The sequence below is a fragment of the Ahaetulla prasina genome, chromosome 1, assembly GCF_028640845.1.
Source record: "Ahaetulla prasina isolate Xishuangbanna chromosome 1, ASM2864084v1, whole genome shotgun sequence".
Classification (NCBI taxonomy): Eukaryota; Metazoa; Chordata; class Lepidosauria; order Squamata; family Colubridae; genus Ahaetulla; species Ahaetulla prasina.
Genome location: NC_080539.1, coordinates 33886278 through 33899904, shown reverse-complemented (window position 1 = coordinate 33899904; position 13627 = coordinate 33886278). Strand labels below are relative to the sequence as shown.

The window sequence follows — 13627 nt, the reverse complement described above, 5'->3', positions numbered from 1 at the left end:
ACTTCCAAATTTAATGGTGAATTGAAGAGTCACTTTTTCACCACATCATTTGTTTTCAAAAGAATCCAGTAGCTGAATTCAGGCAGTATGCTTTTGGATATCCCTACCTATCATGGTATTTCAAAACCATAAGGCCTCAACCCTTCAGTCTGACAAACAAAATCTAAGTTTGTCTTCCTAGCATTAACCAGGCAGAACAGCAGGTATCATTATTCTGTATGACTAATGCAGAGGTTAAACCTGACAAACCTTTGTCCTCTCTGCATTATTCATTAATGAAATTAACTTGTTAAAGTGAGGGGGTGGGAGAGGGGAAGAGGAGGAATGGGAAAAACAGAGACTGAAAGAGGAAGTCAGCCTTCCTTCCCTCTCTGGTGCATAAATAGTATGCAAAAGAGTGAGGAATTCCGTATTAGTATGAAAATTGTGGCAGCAACTGTAGGGTGGAATGAACAATCCAATCCTCAGTTTAAAAGCTGCTCTAAAAGGCAGCTCAAATTTACAATGGATGAGCCTTCATGGCAATCTGTTTTTCCGATATTAAAAATCTCATTTTCTCAATGCCAAGGACAAGTGGAAGCGTGAGGCACTGGAGTATCAACTCGGCATTTGTCTCATTTGACATTAAATCATTCTCATTTTCAACTTGCATTTTCTAATATCTCCTTGGGAGCCACTTCAGTTTTGTTCATTTCTCTTTGACTGCAATTAAGATATTGGAGTACTGTGCCTCCACCTTTGTCTCTACCTTCTATACTTCCTCTCAGAATGCTTCCTTTTTTTTTCTTTTTTCTTTTGCTTTAACCAATTTCTGGGCAGTTAGAAGACCAACAAGTGCAGTCTTCCCACTAAGATTCACCGCCCAGAAAAATTAATTCCACCTTAAACCATAATGGAGGAATGTAGTACGTATGGAAGAATCAGCTCGTATTCATTAAGATTCAAAAGACATTCGATTTCTTATTCTAAAGAGGTTATGGTACTTCCATCTTTTATCATAGCCACACTGTGGCCCTGAAATCACTTATCAGATATTAATATATATCCTCCAGCTCAAATTTCAAATGATGAGCTTTTGGGGAATGAGAGTCTGTCCTGTAAAATATTACAATAGCATTACATACTCAAACTGTTATTGTATAACAATACAATGTATAAATAGACAGAATATCCTCCCACCAAAGATTTCACACAATCATCCTACTTTTTTTCCTGCTATTTTAGTTCCACTTTCATGAGTATGCCAATTACCGTGTTTCCCTGAAAATAAGACCCTGCCTTATATTTTTTTGAACCCCGAAATAAGCGGTAGACCTTATTTTCGGGAAGGTCTTATTATTTTGGGGCATGTGGAGCAAGACAGGGCTCCTCTTGCTGTCTTACCTGATTTCTGTCTCCCTAAGCCTAACCAGAGGAAATGGTGGAGACCGGCTGCGCATGTGTTTAAATATTTTCGGGGAGAGCTTATTTTCAGGGGGTGTCTTATTTTCAGGGGGGCTTATTTTAGCGCATGCGCTCAAAAGCCCGATTGGGCTTATTATCCGGGGAGGTCTTATTTTCAGGGAAACAGGGTAGTTCAAAGACAAATACTACAAATGCCCACATTTATTAAGAACACAGTATGGGGTTTTAAAAAATAAAAGAATACAAGTTTCTACTCTTTCATCTACACGGAAGAATTCGAAAATGACTGAGAGAGACCAAACAGCATTTCCAGAGCAGAAGGAACGAATCAAAAGGATCCAGAGCACCTGGTGCAGAATTATGTTTTAAAAAAGAAAAGCAAATTGTTTATATTTCATCTACTGGTTTAGTAACAGTCATAATTTTAAATTTATATCTTCATGGGGAAATACTGTTGGCTCTTAACTACCAAAGGTTCTAAACAAAGATGAAATCCAAATATAAGCATGCTAGTTCTACATGCAAACCCCTTTCTTCGATTTCCCTTTTCAATTTTTAAAACTTTGAAGGAAAGCTCGAGTTCCCAACTATTCGTCTCATTTCTTTCTAGAAAGCCTTTGGGCCAAACGATATAACTAGGAAAGCAAAATAAAGTGGCAGGGCAGTTGGAACTGCTATCCATTGCCTTCAGCAAGCATTGTTATTGTTTATTAATTGTTATTGTTTATTGTTATTTATTAATTGGGGGGGTTGGTTGAAAAGTCAAGAAAGTGGAAAGGATGGAGGGATCAAAGTTCTGTCCATGATATGAACATTAAAAATGGGTGGAGCTTCAATGGCACCATTGGGCTGCCAACTTGACTTTTTGACCACACCCAGTGAACACCGCTGTTATTACTATTCCAACAGAAGCTGGAAAAAGACAAAATTTATATTTTGGTCTCTGGAGAAAATACTCCCAGGGGTCTTGGCAGATGTCACTCTTTGCTGTTCATGTGTGTGTGTAGGAGCTGAGCTAAGTGGGCTTCTTCTGAGTTTATGTTGCATTGAGTTTTTAAAAAGTAGTGAAACGATAGTTTTCCTTCTGTGAAATATATCAAATTCATATTTTGGCACAGAGGAGTCCATCTCCAACTGCTGCTTTCTTGCGTAGGTTGCTTGTCTTTGTGACTGTAGCAGCCACTCAATGATGGTTAGGAAAATCAGAATTTAAGAATAGACTAGAATAGAATAGATTTTTTTTAAATTGGCCAAGTGTGATTGGACACACAAGGAATTTGTCTTGGTGCATATGCTCTCAGTGTACATAAAAGAAAAGATACATTCACCAAGAATTCTAAGGTACAACACTTAATGATAGTCATAAGGTACAAATAAGCAATCAGAAAACTATCAATATCAATATAAATCATAAGGATGCAAGCAATAAAGTTACAGTCATAAAGTCATAAGTGGAAGGAGATGGGTTGATGGGAATGATGTGAAGATTAATAGTAGTGCAGATTTAGTAAATAGTTTGACAGTGTTGAGGGAAATATTTGTTTAACAGAGTGATGGCGTTCGGGAAGAAACTTTCCTGTGTCTAGTTGTTCTGGTGTGCAGTGCTCTATAGCGTCGTTTTGAGGGTAGGAGTTGAAACAGTTATGTCCAGAATGTGAAGGGTCTGTAAATATTTTCACAGCCCTCTTTTTGACTCGTGCAGTATACAGATCCTCAATGGAAGGCAGGTTGGTAGCAATTGTTTTTGTTTTTAATTTACTGATATGAACATCCTAGGACTCTATACATTTAATTTCCCAAATTTCCTGCTTCAGCTTTTCTATCCATATGACATTAGTTGCACCATAAAAAGACTACAACCTTGGTAGATACAGGAGGACAAATGCTGCCTACTGGATCATAGAGTTGAAGTACCATTACTTTTTCAACTTAGCTTCCGATAGTCTTTTATAACTAAAGATGCTGGGAATGTACTTAAGAGCTTCACCAGACAAAGCATGTGCTCTGGCATTGAACTGTAGCCCCTCCCAGAGCAAGAACTACCTTCCAAAGCAGTAGAGCAAAAGCTTCTCAGCCAAGGAAAAACAATCCCTTAAGTGGCTATTGATGCTTGCTCTACGAGGCAGCAGGAAATCTAAGATACTAATAGGGCCTCTAAATGGCTATACTAAGTGCTGGAAGGTACTGATCCCCTTTGGCTTCCTCCTTCAGGTTCTCTGCTCAGTTTTGGACTTTGGCTTAGAAGACATATGCATGACTTTTCCCTCCTCTATTTAGATGCAGCACTGGCACATTTTCAAATGAGGTAACAAAATATCAAAAGCCTCATTGCAGCATGAGTTTCCAATTCTTCTACTTGTTGATTACTAACCTGTTAAGAATTGTTTGCCCCCCAACTGAGCCAAATGTTAACTGGTACCACCTCAAAAGTCAAAACCCAAACATTGTTAAGGAATAAGGCCCATCAGGCAATTAACAGTGATCAATGATCACTGAAGTGCTTTGATACGCCAAAGTGAAAGAAATGAACTGTTTATACCTCGACTCTGTTATGGATCTTTAGGAAATTATTGGCCAATTTCTCTTTCTCTCCTTTTCTAGGGCAGTTGCCTTTACAATGACATGTATTAATCAACATATATTAAGAATTAATCAATGGAACAGCTTGCCTCCTGGAGTGCTCCATCACTGGAGGTTTTCAAAAATAGACTGGACAACCATTTCTCCAGGATGGTATAAGGCAGTGATGGCTAATCTTTTTGCCATCACGTGCCAAGAGGGGGGGGGTCATGCGTGCACGTGCCCACACCCATAATTCTATGCACCCCACCCACACACATGCGTTCCTGCCACGCGATGGTCTGGTAGGCCCATTTTTCTCTCTCACCTGGCTCCAGAGCCTTTCTAGGAGTCGGGGGGGGGAACGGCCTCCTCCCCTACCCCGGATGTTCTCCAGAGGCCGAAAATGGCCCATTTGCAAACTTCCAGTGGACCGAAAGGCCCGGTTTTTTGCTGTCCTCAGCCTCCAGGGCCTCTCTAGGAGTCTGGGGAGGGTGAAAACTGCCTTCCCCACCCCCCTGGAGGGCCTCTGGATGCCAGAAATGCCAACTTCCGGTGGCACCTAGAAAGACTTTGGAGCCAGGTGAGAGAGAAAAACGGGCCTTCTCCACCCCCCCCCCACAAGGCCCTCCGGAGGCAGGAAACAGCCTGGTGGGCCCAGAAGACTCAAAATTCAGCTGGCCAACACACACATGCATGCTAGAACTGAGCTCACGTGCCCACTGATATGGCTGAGCGTGCCACCTATGGCACGTGTGCTATAGGTTCGCCATAACGGTTATAAGGTGTCTGCCTTGAGCAGGGAGTTGAACTACGAAACCTCTGAGGTTCCTTCCAGCCCTATGATTCATGTTCTATGTATGTTAGTCAAATAATAAAATTCCTAAAAAATAAAAATGTCAGAAGCTTTGTAAGTTCTCATTGTTTTCATGAAAGATTACATGAGATTTCAAGCATGCCAGAATCCCATGTAACTCATGCAAGATCCATATCCACATCAGATTTGAACAATGTTTAATTTTTTAAAAATACATGTTCGGTGCTTACCTCCTGAAAATATTGCCAATTCCTGGCATATGAGGTTATTGGAAAGATGGGTATTGTTGTAGAAAAAATCCCTACAACCATTCTTATTTCTCCAATCAGGTACATTCCAGATATATTAGATCACAGTTCCTAGATAAAATGGATATGGAAAGCCAGCTGAGAATTAAGGTAATTATAACCAAACTCAACTGGAGTTCTTTCTTTTGTTTTTAAATACTTGATTAACAAAATCAGGACAGAGCTTATGGTAGAGAATCTCAATCATTCAGGTCATGGTTGTCCCAAAGGTGCTTTTTCAGGAGGCAAGTGGACTTTCTTTTTTTTTCTTTTGAAGATGTTTCGCTTCTCATCCAAGAAGCTTCTTCAGCTCTGATAGAATAGTGGGGAATGGAAGGATGTCTGCGAGGAATAGAAATCCTTCCATTCCCCATTATCCTGTCAGAGCTGAAGAAGCTTTTTGGATGAGAAGCGAAACATCTTCAAAAGAAAAAAAAAAGGAAGTCCAGTTGCCACCTGAAAAAGCACCTTTGGAACACTTATGGTCGAAGGTACCAAGATCTAATAACTTAGAGCCCAGGCTTCAACCCTGGTTCACTTTTAGGCAGAGCAAGTTAATCATGATCTAGCTTAGAAAGCATTTTGGATGGGGCCTTCTAATAACAATACTGCTTTGTTATCCATTTGCTGTCCAATGCAGGACTTACCAGAGCTGACTCTAGAAAGCCACCTACCACTTTAATTCCCCTGCAGTGCTTCATAGCAATATTAAATCAAGTCCTTTGGAGCTTGGTGGGAAAATCAATAGGGCAGGCACCATAAATCCAGATCAAGTGGGCAGACCAAAAAGGAGGAACAGCAGAAATTGTGGGTTTTGCTGGGATGCCTGACAGCTGCATAAAGATACTAGATGCTGCACTGTTTGTAAAGTAGCAAGCTCTTAGTTGCTGAGACCAGGGAAGAAAATATGTGTACAGGTAATCCTCACTTAGCAACTGCTTAAAGGTAACTGTTTGAAGTAACAGCAGTTTTTTAAAAAAACTAACTGCTGACCAATAATTGGATTTATGATCTTTGCAGCATCTCCTTATTTTCCTTGCTTATTTAGCCCATATCAAGATGTCCTCAAAGAGAAAGAACCAAAGCCAAAGAAAGTAGAAAAAGCAAAGGAAAAATATAAGCATAGTCACAACCACATGATTTTATCTTAGTGACTACTTTGCTTAACGACTGAGTTGCTGGTTCCAACTGGCAGTTGCTAAACGAGGACTATCTGTACTCATATTTACAAACAGGTCAATCTACAGTACAAAGGTTAACCTATCTTATGTGTTTACAAGAAAATCTTTTAGTTGCAATTTAATTAAAATGTGGCAAGTCCAGCAGCAGAAGTAGAAAATTGCTTTGGGAGTCAGCTCTGGTCTGTGAGCTATCATTTAACAACTCCTAATGCAGGCTACGTAAGGGTCACCCAACATATATCACTGTCCCCTAAAAACAGCACACAGACCTATTATGAAAAGAACCAGATGCAAAAAAAAACCCAGTTAAGGCACAGACAATTCCTCCCTAACCTTACATAACTGGGTCCTTTACCCTAACAAAAATTTAACATTTGGATTATTTTGGAAGGGAGCTGCAGAACGCATTTCAACAGGGCAGGCTAATAAAAGCACAAATATGGCAGTACTTCGAAATGCATAATTTAACAAGAGGACAGCCTGCCTGGGTTCATAAAAAGCGAAGGTCATGGCTGACAAATCTGCTTGAAATCTGGTTTTATTATACGACCAAATAGTTAAGATTAGACGAGAATGAAATGGCAGACATACATTATCCGGGTCTTTGGAAAGAAAGCATTTGTTTTGGTACCTTGTTAGGTTGATTTACACAGTCATAAAAAACCCATCATGGACTTGGGGGTGGATGGGTGGTGGATAGGAACAAATGGATTAAATGACACTGGTCAAGGGGGAAGGAGGTGATGTCAGGGAACGGAAACAGTTTGGAATGAGAAGGGAGGAGGAAAAAGGTCAGCTTGCCATTTTGTTTACCTTATTGCATTATAAAGGACTCCAAAGAGATTAAAAATATCTGTTCGCTGTTGGCTGTACAAAGGCAGCAAGGGCTTGGGACTTCATATCAGGTACAGGAAGGAAACTGTGTAAAGGAAAGACGGTTGTAAACGTAGAAACAATGTTGGTTTCCTGTAAACCAGGAAGGGCCTGAATGTAGAATTAAAAAAATACTCTGTGTAGTGAATATAAGCGGATAAACCTAGATGGATTAACTACCATGTCCGCAACTGGCTGGAAAGTAATGTACCAACAGCAAGCAACTTGACTGGAAGAGACAAACTGGAAAGCTGGCTTTGTGGCTGAAGACACAGCAGTGGGTCTTCAAGGAGGAGTTGATACCTTCTCTTCCTAAAAGTTTCCTCCACCACCCCCATTAGGCTTTAAAGCAGAGGTCTTCAAACTTGGCAGCTTTAAGACTTGTGGACTTCAACTCCCAGCTATGCTGGCTGGAGAATTCTTGAAGTTGAAGTCCACAAGTCTTAAAGCTGCCAAGTTTGAAGATCTCTGCTTTAAAGTGAGTCCCATTGTTCTGTTAAGCAAAGAACAGCAGAGCTTATTACTGATCAGTTGATGACTGGAGGAAAAAAAGAGTTGCTTCCATGCCTGGCCTAAAAAGAAGGGATGGGGTCTAGGAAAAGATTGAGGACCCGAGAACTACAAATGTCCACACATTGATGGTTCTCAGTGCCTGATCAAAAAGATGCACTCCCCAACACAGACACACAGACAGATAGACAGACAGACAGACACACACACACACACCCCATAGATAAATGTAGCTGACGTGAGAATGGTGAACTATTTCCCATCCAATAACTGGTTCACATAAAGCTAAACTTCATTTTTTTCAGATTAAGTAACAAACAGCTGAATCACTCTTGAATGTCTCTTTTCAAATTATGAGTATTGCACATGCAGCCTTGGTATACTAAAACAGGTTATGGTTTTCTGATAATTACTTTGGGTTGCCAATAACTATATTTTATTTACTTTTATTTCAGAGCAGCAAGCCAAACTCTTTGTTGCAGTAGTCTCTACTAATATATTGGTTTGTTTTACCAATGGTATTAAAAGACTGCTTGCAGACAGCACTTTTTCACAGTAACTCAGACGGTGCCAAATTCTGGCTTATTGTTGAATGCCAATACAGCCAATAAAGTCAATGAAAAAAATGTGAAAAAGTCTGTCTTCATCACTTCCCTTTTCATAGGTCAGGAAATATTTACAGATTTACAGAATTGTTGAGAGGACAAAAAACAGGGTCATTATAATTAGAATGTTCATGTCAAGTAATCTTCACCACTTATTCAGCATAAAAGGATCAAGAATAATCAATTGTAGTAAATGCATATGCTCTTAACTGCCTGGTTAATATTAATAGCTTAATTGCTACTAGCCAGAATAAAAAGTTGCAATCCTATTTAAAGAATAAAATAATGCAGCTAGCTTTCTTTAATCAACCTCTGGTTTACTGACATGGCAATTTTATAGATGGTGGCAACAAAGTCAGTGGGTAAAAGTTGTGAACCAGTGGACAGATAGCCTGAAATTCTACTGGCCTATTTCTTGTTTATACTAAAAGGGGCATTATATGAATCAGTGAAATGGAGTTCCTTATAAACTGCCGGTACACTAAGGCATGGAACCTCTCTTAATAATTGATTCCACTGTTGAAATAGCAATAGCACTTAGACTTATATATCGCTTCACAGTGCTTTTACAGCCCTCTCTAAGCAGTTTACAGAGTCAGCATATTGCCTCCAACAATCTGGGTCCTCATTTTACCCACCTCGGAAGGATGGAAGGCTGAGTCAACCTTGAGCCAGTGAGATTTGAACTGCCAAACTGCAGCTAGCTGTCAGCTGAAGTAGTCTGCAGTATTGTACTCTAACCACTGCGCCACCTCGGCTCTTTTACTATATTCATTTTTTTTCCTGCAACAGTTCCCTGATAAACTTTGAACTTATCCCAGTTTGTCCAAGTCCTTTTCAAAATATGACCACCACCTGTGGTCACAATATACAAGGTGGAGAAAACTTTGGAGAAATGTCTAGAGTAGCTTTTTGTTTTAAAACACTTCCTTGGATCAGTTACAAGTATTTGTATGTAGAACGTACTCAGATTCTTAGATATTCTTTATGTTCTTTGCCCCTTTCTAAAACTTCAATGGAGATGGACATCCATATGGACAGTCTTCCCTATCAGAAGCCCTCCAGATGTTAACTTCAAATCTGTGTCCATAATGGATTATGAGACCTGAAATGCAATACACTAAGCAGATACAAGATTAGAAAAGTCAGTGTTAATAGGGGCAGTAGGAACATTGTTATTGAATGCATGCACTTGGGCCTAGTAAACAGAGGTTTTGCCAAGTGCCAGTAGAGGTGACTGCAGAAAGAAAAGAGATATCTCCCACACAATAAAAGTTGGCATCCATTCTCATGAGCAAATCAAAGCATAAACATGGTAAAGCATTTTTAAAATAAGCTGTAAAAAGTTCATTCAGAGAAAAAAATCACTAGAGTTCAATCTTGGAAAATAGTTAATTAGTTAATGAAATAGCTCACTTTTCACCTTAAAAAAACAGTATTTTAAAACTGTTTACAGTATAACCAGATTAGCAAACTGGAAACTGAGCTTTCTCAAGAGCTTCTTTTTTTTTTTTTTTACAAAGCCACTTTAAAATTCTACAGAGGGTAACGTATTTTTATCAAAATGGACTTCTGCAGGTAGTCCTTGACTTACGACCACTATTGAGCCCAAAATTTCTGTTAAGTGAGTTTTGTCTCTTTTTACAACCTTTCCTGCCTCAGTTATTAAGTGAATCACTGCAGTTGATAAGTCAGTAACCCGGTTGTTAAATGAATCCGGCTTCCCGATTGACTTCGCTTGTCAGAAGGTCGCAAAAGGGGATCACATGACCCTGGGACACTGCAACCGTCATAAATATGAACTAGCTGCCAAGCATCTGAACTTTGATCACATGACCATGGGGATGCTGGAAAGGTCGTAACTGTGAAAAACAATCGTAAGTCACCTTTTTCAGTGCTGTTGTAACTTTGAACAGTCACTAAATGAACTGTAGTAAGTCAAGGACCACCCGGTAGTTTGCCTTCCTGTGAAATAAGTTCATTTAAAAGTACTTTACTTTAAATAGTGTAATTAGATTACTTCATTTATTTATATCCCATCTTTATTATTACTTTTATAATTAACTCAAGGTGGCAAACACACCTAATATTTCTAATATACCATGCATTAAAGTTATAGTATATTGAATTACAAAATGATATAACAATTTTTCTACGTTGTTTGTTTTCTGCACGTTGGTATCAAGCACACTGTTTTGCAATGCATGTTTTACTATATTACATTTCCATTTAAAAAGGGTATTTTTAGTTCATGTTGGCTCTTTTGTGCACTTGCAGGAATCAACAAGGCATCCCATTGGTACAGGGAAAAAAGTCAGCAAGTAAGAGAAAAGACTAATCCCAGGACAAACAGAAGCCATTTCTGCTGCTAAATGTATAGGTCCCCAAAGACGTAGCAGTAAATGAGCTATTCTTAATTTGCATGTTAATAAGCCTACCATAAATTTATGCTGGTAGGAATTTGTGCTAAAAATAACTTCAAAATTCTGGACATGTTGAAAGCAGCACTAAGTCTCCTGAAATAACAATAATCTTTTCACATTACATCACTCATGTCACGCCATTTTGTTGAAACAAATGCAGTTTTAAGAAATGTACCTTAAATCATTTTCTTCGCCTATGATAAAAGTGCACAACTGAGTTAATCTTCCTATCCTCCTGGACACAAATACATATACATTTTTTTACAAATATCATGCATCTCCTCTATGCAGCCTGATCAACAAAGCTCCCACTCCAAACTGCCATTTAGCCCGCTCCCATCCTGCAAAGCTCTGCAATTCACTGATTTTCAAGCACTTTAATTATTCTGAATTCATATGTATATAATATGTTATCATGCCCCTCTGTTGCCATTTGAGCAACAGGGAGTTTCCTTCCCCCTCCCCCCTCCTTTTTTTTTAAAAAAACCAGTTTTTATTTGTCATTTGGCTATGAATATCTGGTTATGTTGGTTATATCTGGTTGTTTTGGAGCAGCAATGATATCCTGACTTTTGTTAATACTTTACCAGTCAATTGGCCATTTTAAAAACTGTCCGATGAATATGAAAAAAGAATTATAATAGGTAATTTCTTTACTATGTTTCATGCATTTCTTCAAAACATAAATTAAGTTAAGATGATTGCCTTCCTTTTTCACCAGTTGCAAGTGGTAATATTTAATATTCAATTTAGCTCACGTTAATTTTAAAGGCTGCTAACTTTTAATTTTAGTTGGGGTTTTTTTCATTAACTTTCCCCATGATAGTCACAGTTTAATTGTCTTCTTGCTTTGCTGTAAGAAAAAAAAAAGAAATGGGAAATGGGAAAGAATAAAAAGACTATGTACAGAAGGCAGATATTTACTCAGAATGTAAATTGATGATTCTAGATGTAGGATCTAAAATAATCCTGTTTACCTGAGTGTGAAAGGAAAAAATGATAGGAGCTACAGGCATTCCTCATTCAGTGAGTGCCTTGTACAGCAATATTGAGTTCCACTTACCTTCGCTACTGGTTCGAAACTGTGAACGTGTGCGTGGCACTTCTGCACATGCACAGAGCATCCATTATGACATCCGGACGGGTGGATGGAGCCTCCCACCACTGCCACTACCAGTTCACCTGAACTGGGGCAAACCGGTAGAAACCCACCACTGTCGTACAGTGACGCTGATGACAATAACATTATTTTTATTTATCTTTTAATGTTTACTGGCTTTCATTGTTCATAAGCTGCCCAGAGTCATAAATTAAAATAAATAAAACCTTGTGACCAATCCTCACAATTACTTTCCTCACAAATTTGTGGGCTCCTTGGTACTCTCTGAACTTGATTGTTTACCAAACCAGGTAACATCATCAGTGCTTCCTCCTGGTCTACCAGTTTGTTCAATTGAGGTCTAAGAACATTTCTCATAACAAGTTAGCTCCACTGCATATTGCTGAACATATCTGAACAAATGTGTATAGGGCTACAATACAGACTTATAATTTAACACCTAAATACCTAATCAGAATGCTTTAAAAGCTTACCCATAATAGAAGCAACAGATTTTTGCATGAGACCAGGCACTTTGGCGACAATTGTAGCATTGCCATCCTTCGGGAGAAGGGCAGTATAAAAATCGAATAAATAATAATAATAAAAAATAATAATAATTAAAAAAATTAAAAGTAGTCGCTATAGTACTTAAACTTATATACCACTTCACAGTGCTGTTACAGCCCTCTCTAAGCGGTTTACAGAAACGACATATTGCCCCCAACAATCTGACTCCTCATTTTACTGACTTTGGAAGGATGGAAGGCTGAGTCAACCTTGAGCTGGTGAGACTCAAACTGCCGAATTGCCAGCAGTTGGCAGCCAGCAGAATTAGTCTGCAATACTGCATTTTAACCATTGCGTTACCACAGCTCATTATTTTTTATATTCCTCCTTTATTATTTTTACAAATAATTCAAGGCAGTGAACACATCTAATCCTCCTTGCTCCTTCTATTTTCCCCACAACCACCACCACCCTGTGAGATGGGTTGGTCTGAGAGAGAGTAATTAAGGTTACTTAGATGACTTTCAACAGATTGATATATTAATATTGTTGTGTCCTTGATTAGCAACAACTTTACTCTTCTGAAGAATTTGATGGATCTTTTGAGAAATGACTGTGAACAGAAAGCTATTTACATACTTAGCCAGGGAATATTAAAATTGTTTTATTTATTGAAATATGTGAGCTATATTAAAATAAAACTTTGAAGATGTTTAAGTGCATATTAAATTTATCTGCCTGCCTGCAACATTTTGTAGGTTTGGTTCTGCAGTGAGGAGTAAATTTATAATTAAAAGGAATTTGGGGGGAAAAATGGAATTGTTGTCAACTAGCTTACTACTAGCAATTTAGTAAAATATATTTTCCATAAAAGTTCCATGTATTCTTAACAAGTAAGCAATCAACACTATTGCCGAGATGCTTTGGGAGAAGACATTATTTTGCCATTATTCCAATGGAAATGTATTCAAACTGAAAAGACAAAGGCACTGGCAGTATTTTGTTTTGTTTTGTAAATTTTTTTTATTTTATAGACAAACAAACATTTAATACATCGTCATTCCATCCGTGCGACATCTCGGTGTTTTCTTCATGGCTCCGTCTTTTTGTTGTTTCTTCTTTCTTCATTTCAATTTAATCTATTACAATTTTTTCACAAGTACAATATTCTAATTATACCATTTTCTTACATAACTATCAATTGCTTATCTATATCTTTTTTCTAACCAATAGTAAAATCGATCCCATATCTTAAAATATTCTGAATCCTCTCTTTCTTTGATCATCAAATTTAATCTATTCATTTCTGCACAATCTAATTTTTTTTTAATAACTTCTCCTTCCAGGGGTATTTTTCTC

The 13627-nt window shown here is 38.3% G+C and overlaps 1 protein-coding gene across 12 annotated transcripts in view; it reads right to left on the bottom strand.

The window, feature by feature from the left end:
* Positions 1–13627, bottom strand: part of HMBOX1 (homeobox containing 1) — a 135389-nt gene that overhangs the window by 75023 nt on the left and 46739 nt on the right. Inside the window, exon 1 of one of the 12 annotated variants that reach the window (XM_058164815.1) lies at positions 5011–5089. The exons of the other annotated variants lie outside the window; for them this stretch is intronic. The gene's annotated coding sequence lies outside the window, so the exon portion shown is untranslated. Of the gene's footprint in view, positions 1–5010; positions 5090–13627 lie in introns of those variants that run through there. 12 annotated transcript variants of the gene reach the window in all.